Below are 12,062 nucleotides of genomic sequence, written 5' to 3' on the forward strand. Positions count from 1 at the left end.
GGTAATTGCAAAAGCCACTGATTGCCCCTTCCAGGGTGCTGGCTGCAGATGTAATCACCCAGAGACCAGAGGAGACACCTGAATAAAGGATGTCATTAAAAATATCATTAAATAAATAAAATAAATAATAATAATAATTAAATAAATAATAACAAAAATAATAATAATTAATAAAGGATGTCTTTAAAAATGTCATTAAATGTGGATGTTATTAAAATAGCCTGAATAAAGGGAAATTTTAACAATATCCACAGGTTTTGCTGGGCTTACCCGGGTTCAGTGGAAACGGAGGCGATGCGGGTAAAAACCCGGGACGAGGGTGCAGTGGAAATGGGGTCTAAGCCCGATACAACCTGGCAAACTGCCGGGTAAAAAAATCTAGGGACAGACCCGGGATTTTGGTGGAAAAGGGGTATTAGAGAGTCAGCATTGTATTATTAGTGGATGCAACATAAACGGTACACTTTTATCCATTTTTGCAGGGCATATGTTTCAACAAGGCCTAAAGCATGTAATTGCAATGGTGTGTTAAGGTTGTAGAACAATATATAGAACTGATAACAGCCTGATGAGTTATTACTACTTGCATGTTGTACTATATTTTCTCAGTACCTTTTATCTTATTCAGATGTGAGATATTGTCTTGCGGTAAGGTTGCAATTAAAGCAGGACTAGCGATGTGCACAGTGTTAATGGTGTGATGACTGACCGGTGGATTATGTAGTACATTATCTTACAGCCCTAGTAAACTACAGTGCTTAAAGAATAGTTGAAGCAGAGTTGGGAAGAAATTGGGGATGTAATTAATATCCTGGCTGTTGAAATGCCGGCGCTAAGTATGCCAGCGCCGGAATCCTGACACCAGTCAGAATCCCGACTCCAGCATCCCGACTGCTGGCATCCCAAAGGTAAGTACTGGGGTTAGGGGGAGGGTTAGGCACTAGGGGGAGGGTTGGGCTGGGGAGGGGCAGGGAGGGAGGGGCAGGGGAAGGGTAGTATACTTACCTGCTTCTATCAAGATTGTAACCCAGTCGGGATTCTGAGCACCAGGATCCCGTACCCAACCCAGAAATGTTATCTCATGGCAGAGCAGGCTAAATCTTCTAATGGCATTCCACATTATTTATATAAAAGAGACAATAACTGTTATTTTATTCTGTGTTGTGGTTTGTTTGGGGTATGATAAAGGAGAGCTCTGGGCAAAGCAAAAAAGAGTAATGGGAATTTGGTTACAACAAAAACAATCAGGGGAACAAGAGAATGTGCAAAATGACACATCCAAACACAAAATGACACATCCAAATACAAAATGACACATCCAAATACAAAATGACACATCCAAATACAAAATGAAACATCCAAATACAAAATGAAACATCCAAATACAGTAAGAAGCAAATAGTCAGATGAGCAGCTCTGCAAATATCACTGACTTCTAATCTCCAAATATCAGTGTTACAGCAATGTGTAAATACCTTTCTGGATATAAATGAACAACTTATTGTATATCTCACAGACCCCTTTAAGCTGAAAGATGAACACACAGTAACACAGAGAATGGAGGAGCTGGACACATTTGTATTAGAAGTGAACCAGTTAAATGTATCCATGCATGAGTCCCAAAGGAGGGGCACTATGAAAATAATTAGGTACAAGGGCATTTGTCTCCAAAAGATGTCGATAAGGGACACGTGGGCGTTATGAGCGTGCAGTGTTTGGGATGGCAGTAGAGATTTCGATTTGTTGTCTCATTGCTTGTTTAGAAGATAGAATTGTAAACTGTAAATGTGTTATAGTTATGTGTTTGTGGGCATGTGTGTGTGAAATGGCTCAGTATAGATTTCTGTGGCTTTGTTATACTTTGCGCTCATAAACAATTGTGCAGTCTCTCTGTGCAGGGCTACAATACTTTTATGTGCGGTTTAATAATGTGTTAACATAGATGTTATTAGTTGTCTTTGTTGCTGTCTATTGTTTTGTGGGTGAGTCAGTACTATATATACACACTCTGTTAACAGACAAGACAGATTTGTTGAGTCGGGCTGGTTAGATTAGCAATGGGAGTTTTGTGGTTCAGAGATGGTTTAAAAGAATGTTACACTGTGTATATCTTAATTGATATGTACATTGTAGTGTTGGGTTAATACAGTAGCTGCACGATATTAAATAATAAAGTCTTAGTGCTGGATTATGATATTGTAATGAGTCTGAGCTGGGTTATTAAAAATACGTTTTTGATGTACCAATGCTGTGGTAGCAGAGTGTGTTATTTGATGTTTTATTAGTCTTTTGTGAGAGGTTTTAGTCTGGTGTTAATAGTGGTAGAGCAGACGAGACTAGAATAAACATATCAGTTAGCTATAGTACATGTATACTTCATTATGTGGATTGGGTTAGAATAGATAAAGTCAATCAAACCTGGACAAGTTACTACAAATATTACGAGCCAGGGCAAATTTTAGGACCCAGCAATTCAGTAGTTTCAAATTTGAGACGGATTATACAAACAAACAAGATTTGAGGGCTACAGTATGTACCTGTGCACATACGGCTGTGACATGTTTCCTTCTGTGCAGGGTTGGCTGGTTTAAACCAAATGGTTTTTAAAAAAAAACGAAAACACTCTGTTTTTTCTTATTATGCTGTGACTACAGGCACAACGCTGTGACTGCTATTATTCCACATTCTTGTTGCTTGTGGTCTTTATCTGAGTAAGCTGAACCAATGCAGTAAATCACACACACTACAAAGATATATGGAGGATGAACCAGATAAGAGAGGTGCTAAATCTGCCTTGCATCAAGCTAAGACTTCTCCCCCATCAATCCCATAGGGCAGGAAAAAAAACCACAGCTAACATTCTGAATCTTAAAGAGTAAACACCAACACATAAAACAGGCAATATACAGAGAAACACGTCATGGTTTAATCTCCATGTTTACCTTTGTATTTCAATTCAAAACCTTCAGTCATGTTGAGATGGGTGCTAGAAAGAAAGACTTATGGTGCATACACACGTAGCGATCAGCCAGCGTCACAATATCGCTGGCTGATCGTCCTGTACCCTCCCTGGTGTGCTGGATGATCGATATCGAACATCCAGCACACCACCAACTCACCGTCACTATAGTAACTTGCTCGATATCGATCAACTTGACTGGAATGCACGGCCGATGGACGATATCGCTATCGTCCATACGTGGCCGTACGTCGATGGTGAGTTGGTAGGGACCATTTAAATGACCGATTTGAACGATAACGGTAATGATAACGATATAGTTCAAATCGCTCATTTATATCGCTGTGTGTACGCACCATTAGTCTCTGTAGTGTCACAAGTATCATCTTATGAATGGTGGACGAGCAAAAAAAGCTCAATTGAAAAGAAAAAATAACCCCAGTGTATTTCCCATTATTAACTTCTGACTGCTCAAGCATCTTCAGCTAGTGTAGAAAGAATTTTTTCTTCTTTCAGTTTAGTTCATTCGAAGCTTAGAAACAAACTGGGAACTCAAAATGTTTAATGCCAGTGACATTTCCAGTTCTAATGCTTATCTCCTTTTTTTGTGTTTCTGTGTTTCTCTGAAAAGTGCTTTTACATGTTTTAATTACGTTTAGTCTAAAATTTGGTTTTATTGAAAGATGTTAAATAGATCATATCAAACCATATCAAAGAATTAAAACGTGATTGATCAAGGTTTCTAATACATAGCAAGATTCATTATTTTTTTTTCATTTAAACATTAATGCAAAAAAACTGGTTTAGAAAAAAAAAACGGTTTAAACCAAAAAAAAAAGTTTTAAAAAAACCAAAAAAAACAAAACAACCTGTTTTTTTTCCAACCCTGCTACTGTGGCATGTGAAAATGCACATTATATCAGGCATAATACCAATGCATTGTTCCAGACATATGATCATACGGGATGTAGTTAGCAGACCGATGAACGGGATGCCGCCAGTCTGAATCCCGACGCTGGAAGTCTGACGCGGGACTTAAGATAGGCTTTGAAATACTGACGCCTAGCGGCATTACATACCGATTCTGATCATTCATACTACACCAGCCATATGCAAACACCATACAGTATACTAGTCCTATGAACCTACATATAATGTATCAGTCATGTGCTCACTTTATAGTATCCCTGTGTTTTCAAGCATATGAAAACGTGGGCTCAAAGGATATGTGCAGCAACATTGCCCCACTTATCACTGAAGTGGCCATGGACCATTTTCTACTGTTTGCTTACAATTACATATCCTATGTGCAGTGTCCTGTAAAACTGCTGTTTACAGTGATAGAAGACGCTTCTACACAAAACAACCCCAGTTCTTACATGACCGATGTTTTCAGCAAATACAGTATTTTGCAACTCTGGCTACATTTCTACAGTGGTGCTAATGTCAGTAACCAGTTTTAAAAGATCCCTGGCTTATGCACTGGAGATCAGGTTGTCCTGGGCAACCTGCTTATGGGGAATCATTCTAGATGGATTGCCGAGTGCATAAGAGAAACATATTCCACGGCACACTTCTTAGTCCCTATGGCGACCCGGTGATTGCCCAGACATGGATGATGTTACACAACCCGTCTGTATTTTCCACAATATTTTCACTTTAGTGCTACTGAACAATGAGGCTCATTCTGAGTTGGACACATATGCGTTACAAAAATAAGCTCTAAAAAGCAACATGTAAAAATGGCGTATTTGTGCCCATGTGCTGAGCCGCAACCATCTTGAAAGATGCATGTGAAGCAGGACTTGGTATAATTCCAAAATTACATTAATGGAGTAAATATGCAGTCTGTTGGGACTGCATATGCCAGTGGCATATGTTCCAGGTTTATATTTATAATCGAACTTACACACAGATACACTTACATGCAACCAGGTCATTAGCACAAGCGCAAGGTTTTTTTTATAATTGTTTTGCATGTAGTTTCGGACAGATGCAAGTACACACTGATGACGATGACTTGTAGTAAACCAACATATGTTGCAGATGCAGAGGCTTGTGTATCTCCAGATGCGTACAGCTCTGCATGTGTGCAAAAATATGCTATTTTCTGCACACCTTTTTCATACGGCAATGTACGCGCATTTTACCCCTAACTGTATCAGTCCCTTAGTGTTTTTAATGTTGTATCACGGTATTGAGTGAAATTCACTAAGTGCCTAATTGTTTAATGGCAATTGACTTCAATGTATTTTAAAAGTAGTAAACAGAGATTGCTGTCTTTTTTTTACTGCAGTTTGCACATGGTGTCTGAACAATTAGAAGGCCTACTTCGAAAAAGTTTAGCATTTGTGTCAGTATATATAATCATTTGGCAAAATTAACCAATTATTTGTAATCATTGGTCTCAGAGATATCACTTAACCACCGTATTGTAGTATTTTCTTGAGATAAAGGTTTGCTCTTCCAACAGTGAATGTATAAATGACCTCTCTGCATCAGTGCAGTAGAATGGGCAGCAGGATGCAGCACACTCAGTGCTCGAAGTGAGCCAGTACACCATTGGAATGAGATAGATCCCCTTCCGTTTCTGTACGATGACGTCATCAGTCAGCGTCCAACTTCATTCCCTACCATCCAAGTGGGCATAGAGGGGGAAAATTTTCATGTGGCGTGCGAAGCCACCGTGCCCGTAGTGTGGCGAGCGAAGCGACCCTGCAAGGAGCAGTCTTTCTTATTTTCCTGGAAAGTGTGGGCAGAAACCTCCACTTCCGTCCTCACCCAAGTCACTTCCAGGTACAGCTACTGAAGGGGTTTTATACTATTCCGTATACCATTGTATCTAGACACATCCCTTCTCTGAATGTAACTCACCACTTTGTTGACAAGTGTGACAATCCAATTAGTCTTCCAAGCAGAAGCCATAGTGCATGGGTCTTCAACCTTTGGCCCTCCAGCTTCTGTGGAACTACAGATCCCAGGATGCCCTGCCACAGTTTTAGCATGCTGTTATATCAAAACAGTGGCAGGGCATGCTGGGATGTGTAGTTCCATAGCAGCTGGAGCCCAGATGTTGAAGACCCCTGCCATAGTGGGTGAGCTATTAACATAGGCCTCAGTTCATTTTGGTTCTCCAGAAAAATGGCTGCAATTTGCACAACATGAGTCAATAATAGGGACAAAACAAGGAGATAAATAGAAGCAAAACTTTATTTAGAACCTTCTTTTTAGCAGAATGAACAAACCAGGAGTTTTTCTATTCAGTCCATCATTATTTAACACAATTCTCAGTATCTGTCTCGGGACACAGACAGGTACTTTACCAATAGATTTCTGCACACTGTTACTCCCAGTCTCTCTTCTATGTCTGTCTGTCTGCACCACGTGTGTGTGTGTCTGTCTGTCGTATGTGTGTGTCTGTCTCGTGTGTACGTATGTGTGTTTTTGTACAATGTGTGAGTGTGGCTGTGTGCACGCATTTGCCATGAGAAAGGTAGGGGACAAAGCCATAATTTTAGATACATTTTTACACTATTATGCAAATTAGGGCTACTATTTAAACCTTTCAAAATCACTAAATCATTGGGGACATTGTGGCCGATCATTTAGCTTCATTTACCACTCCTCCGCTTCTAAATTCCTACATCTACTATTGAGCACAAGGTACGCAACAATTAGCCATAAAATTAAAATCACTGATAGATGAAGTGAATAAATTTGATTGTCCCTGTACAATAGCAACAGTCAAGGGATGGGATATATTATGCAGCAAGTGAACACTCCGTTCTGGAAGCTGATGTGTTGGAAGCAGGAAAAATGGCCAAGCGTAAGGATCTGAGAGACTTTGACAAGGGCCAAATTGTGATGGTTAGAGGTCAGAGCATCTCCAAAACGACTTGTGTTGTGGGCTGTTCCTAGTATGCAGTGGTTAGGACCTACCAAAAGTGGTCCAAGGAAGGACAACCCGTGAACCGTGTCATGGGCACCCAAGACTCATTGATGCATGTGGCTAGCCTGTCTTGTTCTATCCCACAGAAGATCTACTGTAGCACAAATTGCTGAAAAAGTTCATGCTGGCTATGATGGAAAGGTGTCAGAACACACCGTGCATTGCAGCTTGCTGAGTAGCTGCAGACCGGTCAGCGTGCCCATGCTCATCCCTGCCTACATCAGTGCATACAATGGGCACATAAATGTCAAAACTAGACCATGGAACAATGGAAGACTGTTGCCTGGTCTAATTAGTTAGTTTTTATTTTACATAATTTGGATGGCCAGGTGCATGTGCATCGTTTACCTGGGGAAGAGACGACACTAGAATGCACTATGGGACAAAGGCAAGCTGGCAGATGCAGTGTGATGCTCTGGGCAATGTTCTGCTGGGCAACCTTGGGTCCTGCCATTCATGTGAAAGTTACTTTTACACGTACCACCTACCTGGACCTTGTTGCAGACCAAGTACATCTTTAATGCAATGGTATTCCTTGGTGACTGTGGTCTTTTTAAGCAGAATAATGTGTCCTGCCAGACTGCAAATATTGTTCTTGAGGAACATGGCAAAGAGATCTTGTGTAGTCCATGCTTCGATGAGTCAGAGCTGTTTTGACGGCACAAGGCGACCTACACAGTATTAAGAAGGTTGTTTTAATGTTATGGCTGATCCATGTATATGCGCATCACTTTCTGAAGTATAATCACACGAAAAATATATTTTTTCTATTTTGTAGTTTTTGTGTAGATGGGATTTATATGCTCATATGACATTGTCCCAATCTTGCATGAGAGGGAAACACTTTTTAATCTTTATGGTATACACATCATCCAGGTCAAAATTTGTTCAGTATAAGTTTTTCTGTGTAAAGCAATGTGATATGTGATTATAGGAGCACAAGTACACTTTTATGGGATCACAAAGGCACTCTAAGGACATTATGCACTTTTAAATAAACCTTAATGAATAGAAGTAATTTTAGTATGGAATGCCATGTACTATTGTAATGGTGGGCATGTGGAACATGTAGTGCCCCAGCTAAGCTCTTTCTGAGAACAGATTATATATGCTGTACCAGCAGGGGCGGACTGGCCCCCAGGTGTACAGGGGAAATCCCCGGTGGGCCCTACTACCTGAGGGCCCACCTCTTCCTCTAGTTGTCAGTTTCCAGACTCTCCACTAAAAATATACATAGTTAATTAAATGGTCAGTTACCCTGGTGGAGCAGAACCACTGATGAACATGGGTGCTTGGTTCACTTCTATAGAAACTGCACCAGGGGTTCAGTGCATGCACTCTCTAATGGTTAGCCAAGCCTCTGTGGTGGCTGGCCACATCCCCTCTGGTGGCTGACCACACCCCTTAAGCATAGGCTCCTACCACTACATTCCCCTGGTGGGACCTTTCTTGCCCCAGTCCGACACTGTGTACCAGCCAAGCTTACCTTGTTTCTACAGTTGTTTAATAGACGTTTGTTTATGGGAAATCTACTGAACATTCTTTTAATCCGTTATTGGCAAATAGCATAATGCATTTTTTACTCCTGCATTAGTAGAGCACACAATGATTTGATTTTATTACTGTGTTAGTAGAGGTTGCATTATCTTAGTCTATACTATTTTTTTTTTTTTCTAAGTGCTGTACAAAATTCCAATTCTGGACTAGGGGAGTTGATTGAGATGTTCCATATACAGTTGTTCCTTGTCTTTAATAGACTATTATTACATACCCAGGTACTCTGCTTTAACTGAATATTGCGTAGCCCCTAACCAACCACTTTGCACTGAAATGTTACTCGTGAATTTTTAGTGCCACAGAAAATCACAGGAAGTTTGGACTGATAGAGCTGTATAAAATGCCATATGTGTTTAGCAAGCGGCTAATGCTCGAGGTCTCCAATTGGTTTGTCATGGATGTAATTACACCAAGTGCAGTAGCAGGCAGTATGAAGACTTATGGTTAGTTGTAGTAAGCCTTGGAGAGAGGTAAAGTATCAACCTATCCTAACTGCCGTTTTTCAAACAGAGCCTGTAAAGTAACAGGAGCTGATTGGTTGGTACTTTATCACCATTTTAGCTCTCTCCAAAGCTTAGTACATCTCTCCCTTATACAATGACACTCTACCTCCGCCTCTATTCTTCTCTACTCTAAACTAAATAAAGCCATATTGCTGTTGATAAACTAGTATTCAGCAATTTTCATTCTTGATATATACAGTAGACGGGATGTAGTGGTCTCTATCTCGACGCTAGAATACCAACAAGGGAGTTAAGATAGGCGTCGAAATACAGACGCCTATCTTATTCCCAACGCCGGAATCCAGGAGGAAGCGTGCTCGAACGAGGGTAAGCTTGGGGCGCCTGTAGTGTTAGCTGCGGCGGGGGGGGGTAGGTTCAGGTCAGTTAGCAGGTTTAGCGTTAGGAATTGGGGGGGGGAGCTTAGGGTTAGGCACCCCTAGGGGGGAGAGTTAGGGTCAGGCACCACTGGGGGGGGGTTAGGTTTAGGCACTAATGGGGGAGGGTTAGGGTCAGGCATGAAGGGGGGTGACTTAAATTTAGGAACTAACAGGAAGGGTTTAGGGTTAGGCTACCAGAAGGGAGGGTTAGGGTTAAGGGAAGAAGGGGGGTGGGTAAGTGTACTTACCCAACCCCTGTCGGGATGCCAACCATCGGGATGCAGCTGTCGGTATTGTGACAGGAGGCATCCCGACAGCCGGCATTACATACCCATTCCCAGTAGACACCTATAACATATTCAAGAACATATCTTTTTATTCAGGTCCACTGATCCCATTCTAAAATAATAAATGAAAATGTTAATTTGGATAATAATTATACAGACAATCAAAAGACATTTAAGGCTTGTCCAGTTTTTCTCTCACATGGATCTATTGATGAAAGGGCAAAAAGTCCCTGAAGGAGTTACTTGCTGTCACTCGAGATGGGATGTAGTTTGGAAGCCGACGGTCTAAATCCCGACCGCCGGCTTCCAGACGTTCTAATCCCGGCGTGGTACTAATGACAGGCGTCTAAATCTAGACGCCTGTCATTTTACTGACGCCGGAAGACCGACGCCTGGCATCCCGATCGAAGTGATGCCGGGCACGGACAGCCGCGGGGGGGGAGGGTTAGGTTTAGGGTTCCTGGGGGGGACTTAGGGTTAGGCACCCCCCCGGAGGGTTAGGGTCAGGCTAGGGGAAGGGAGGGTTAGGGTTAGGCACCCCCGGGGGGAGGTTAGGGTTAGGCACCCCCCCCGGGGGACTTAGGTTTAGGCGGCGGGGAAGGGGGGGGTTAGGTTTATGCACATAGAGAGGTTAGGCACTTGGGGGGAGGTTAGTGTTAGGGGGTAGAATTAGGTTAGAACATACTTACCTTTTGCCGATCAGGATTTTTGCCCTTGCTGGGCTGCCGCTGTCGGGATTTGAACCGCCGGACATGCGTCCGGTGGTAATACCTACTGCGCCCCTGGAGATAACCCCCCACCAGCAATTATCAGCAGACTGTGCATTCACAGAAGAAAGCAATCGCAGGCTGCACATGCATTGCACTATGCATATGCACCATAACGTAAGATACAAGAGTGGATGGTTTTGCTTCAAGTGCGGCCGCTTCTCTCCATCCTTAAAATGGACATGTCTTATTCAGAATCAGGCCCACTATATCTACAGTAAGTTGACTGACTGCAGGCAGAGGATCTGTGCAGGAGATGAGATAACCATGGAGGGTACTATGTGCACTTTACTTATAGACTCTGTCTCACTAATTAACTAAATTGGCACTGAGAATCGCGTCATCATGGCGCAACTTGTGATGTAAAGCTATGATTTGGGTGGGGGGTGGGTCCATAACTAGGTGAATTCTTAGTGAATTGTGTTGTCACCCCCATGCACTGCACTCGTCGCAGGAGTAATGGTTGGGATCCAGGATGGTTGACTACTCTGGAGAACACCCCGGTAAATCAGGGATAAGTATGCTTAAAATGCTGCTCAGTTTAGGAACCCCCCCTCACAGCTCTCAGTGGCTGCTAATGACCGTGAAAGCAGAATGGAGGTCTGTACCTTGTTCTATTGATATTAGACATGTGCCTGAACATTGGTCCAATTCAAGAGCTGTTGTCTCACTAATTTCACCATCAGGATAGCATGTATCTATGAAATATGTCAAAGATCGGACAAGTGATGGGTTACCCAAAATGCAGTAGTAAAAACGAGAGTGCAGAAGAAAATTTGCCTATATGCAAATAGCATTTATTCATCTACCACTAAATCATAACCTATATTTACTTGCTTACTAATTAACATCTTTTGTTTTTTGTTTTTAACAATAGTACAACTGAGCTTACTGAGTGATGTCCTTGCTCTAATATAATAAAAAAAAGTAAATGGTATTACGGAGTAAAACATGTGGTCTTAATACTGGGATACACGGAGTTTATGGGGGCTATTCATGAAACACAGCCTGTAACGTGACAGTTAGGAGCTGATTGGTTGGTACTTTATCTCTCATAATTTTATTTACCTCCGAGCTTTCATGAATAGCCCCCTATATGCAATAGCCTTACTTATCTGTCCTATTTATACCTTGTCCTTCACTGATATAGCAAGTTATTTCTTTAACAATTAATTCACTGCAAATCTATACGTGGCAGCACATCCTTCTACACATTGTCCCCAGCAGTATGAACCCCAATCCAGGCACTGCAAACTGTCCCACCACTAGCAGAAGTGTTCTCATACCTCCAAGAGCCAATGCAGGAAATCTTGCTTCAATGGCTGACTTCCTCCACTACAAATGTATTGTGTTTTCTTCACACTACCCTTCTTTATTTCTAAACAATCCAGGTCCCTAATATCAGCCTAGTCAACCAGTCCACACTAACCTGATTTCCTAGCTGCTTACAACTTTGCCACCTACTTCATATTCAAAATCGACACCATCCACAAAAAACCCACAATAACTCCTGCCCAGATCCAGCACCTCACACCCATCTTCTCCAATTCCTTACCCACTCTCAGGTCTTTCGCTCGTGCTACTAAGGACAAGGATTTTGCAGGTCTCTCTTCCTCTTCTACCTCATCTTGCCAATTTGGCTGCCTTCCCGTCCCTGTGCACT

General features: G+C 42.0%; 1 protein-coding gene across 5 annotated transcripts in view; it reads left to right on the plus strand.

Moving 5' to 3' along the window:
- Positions 1-12,062, plus strand: part of LINGO1 (leucine rich repeat and Ig domain containing 1) — a 319,884-nt gene that overhangs the window by 70,653 nt on the left and 237,169 nt on the right. The window lies entirely within an intron of this gene.

Source organism: Taudactylus pleione, unplaced genomic scaffold, assembly GCF_031769625.1.
Source record: "Taudactylus pleione unplaced genomic scaffold, aTauple2 ptg000019l, whole genome shotgun sequence".
In the NCBI taxonomy this organism is placed as follows: domain Eukaryota; kingdom Metazoa; phylum Chordata; class Amphibia; order Anura; family Myobatrachidae; genus Taudactylus; species Taudactylus pleione.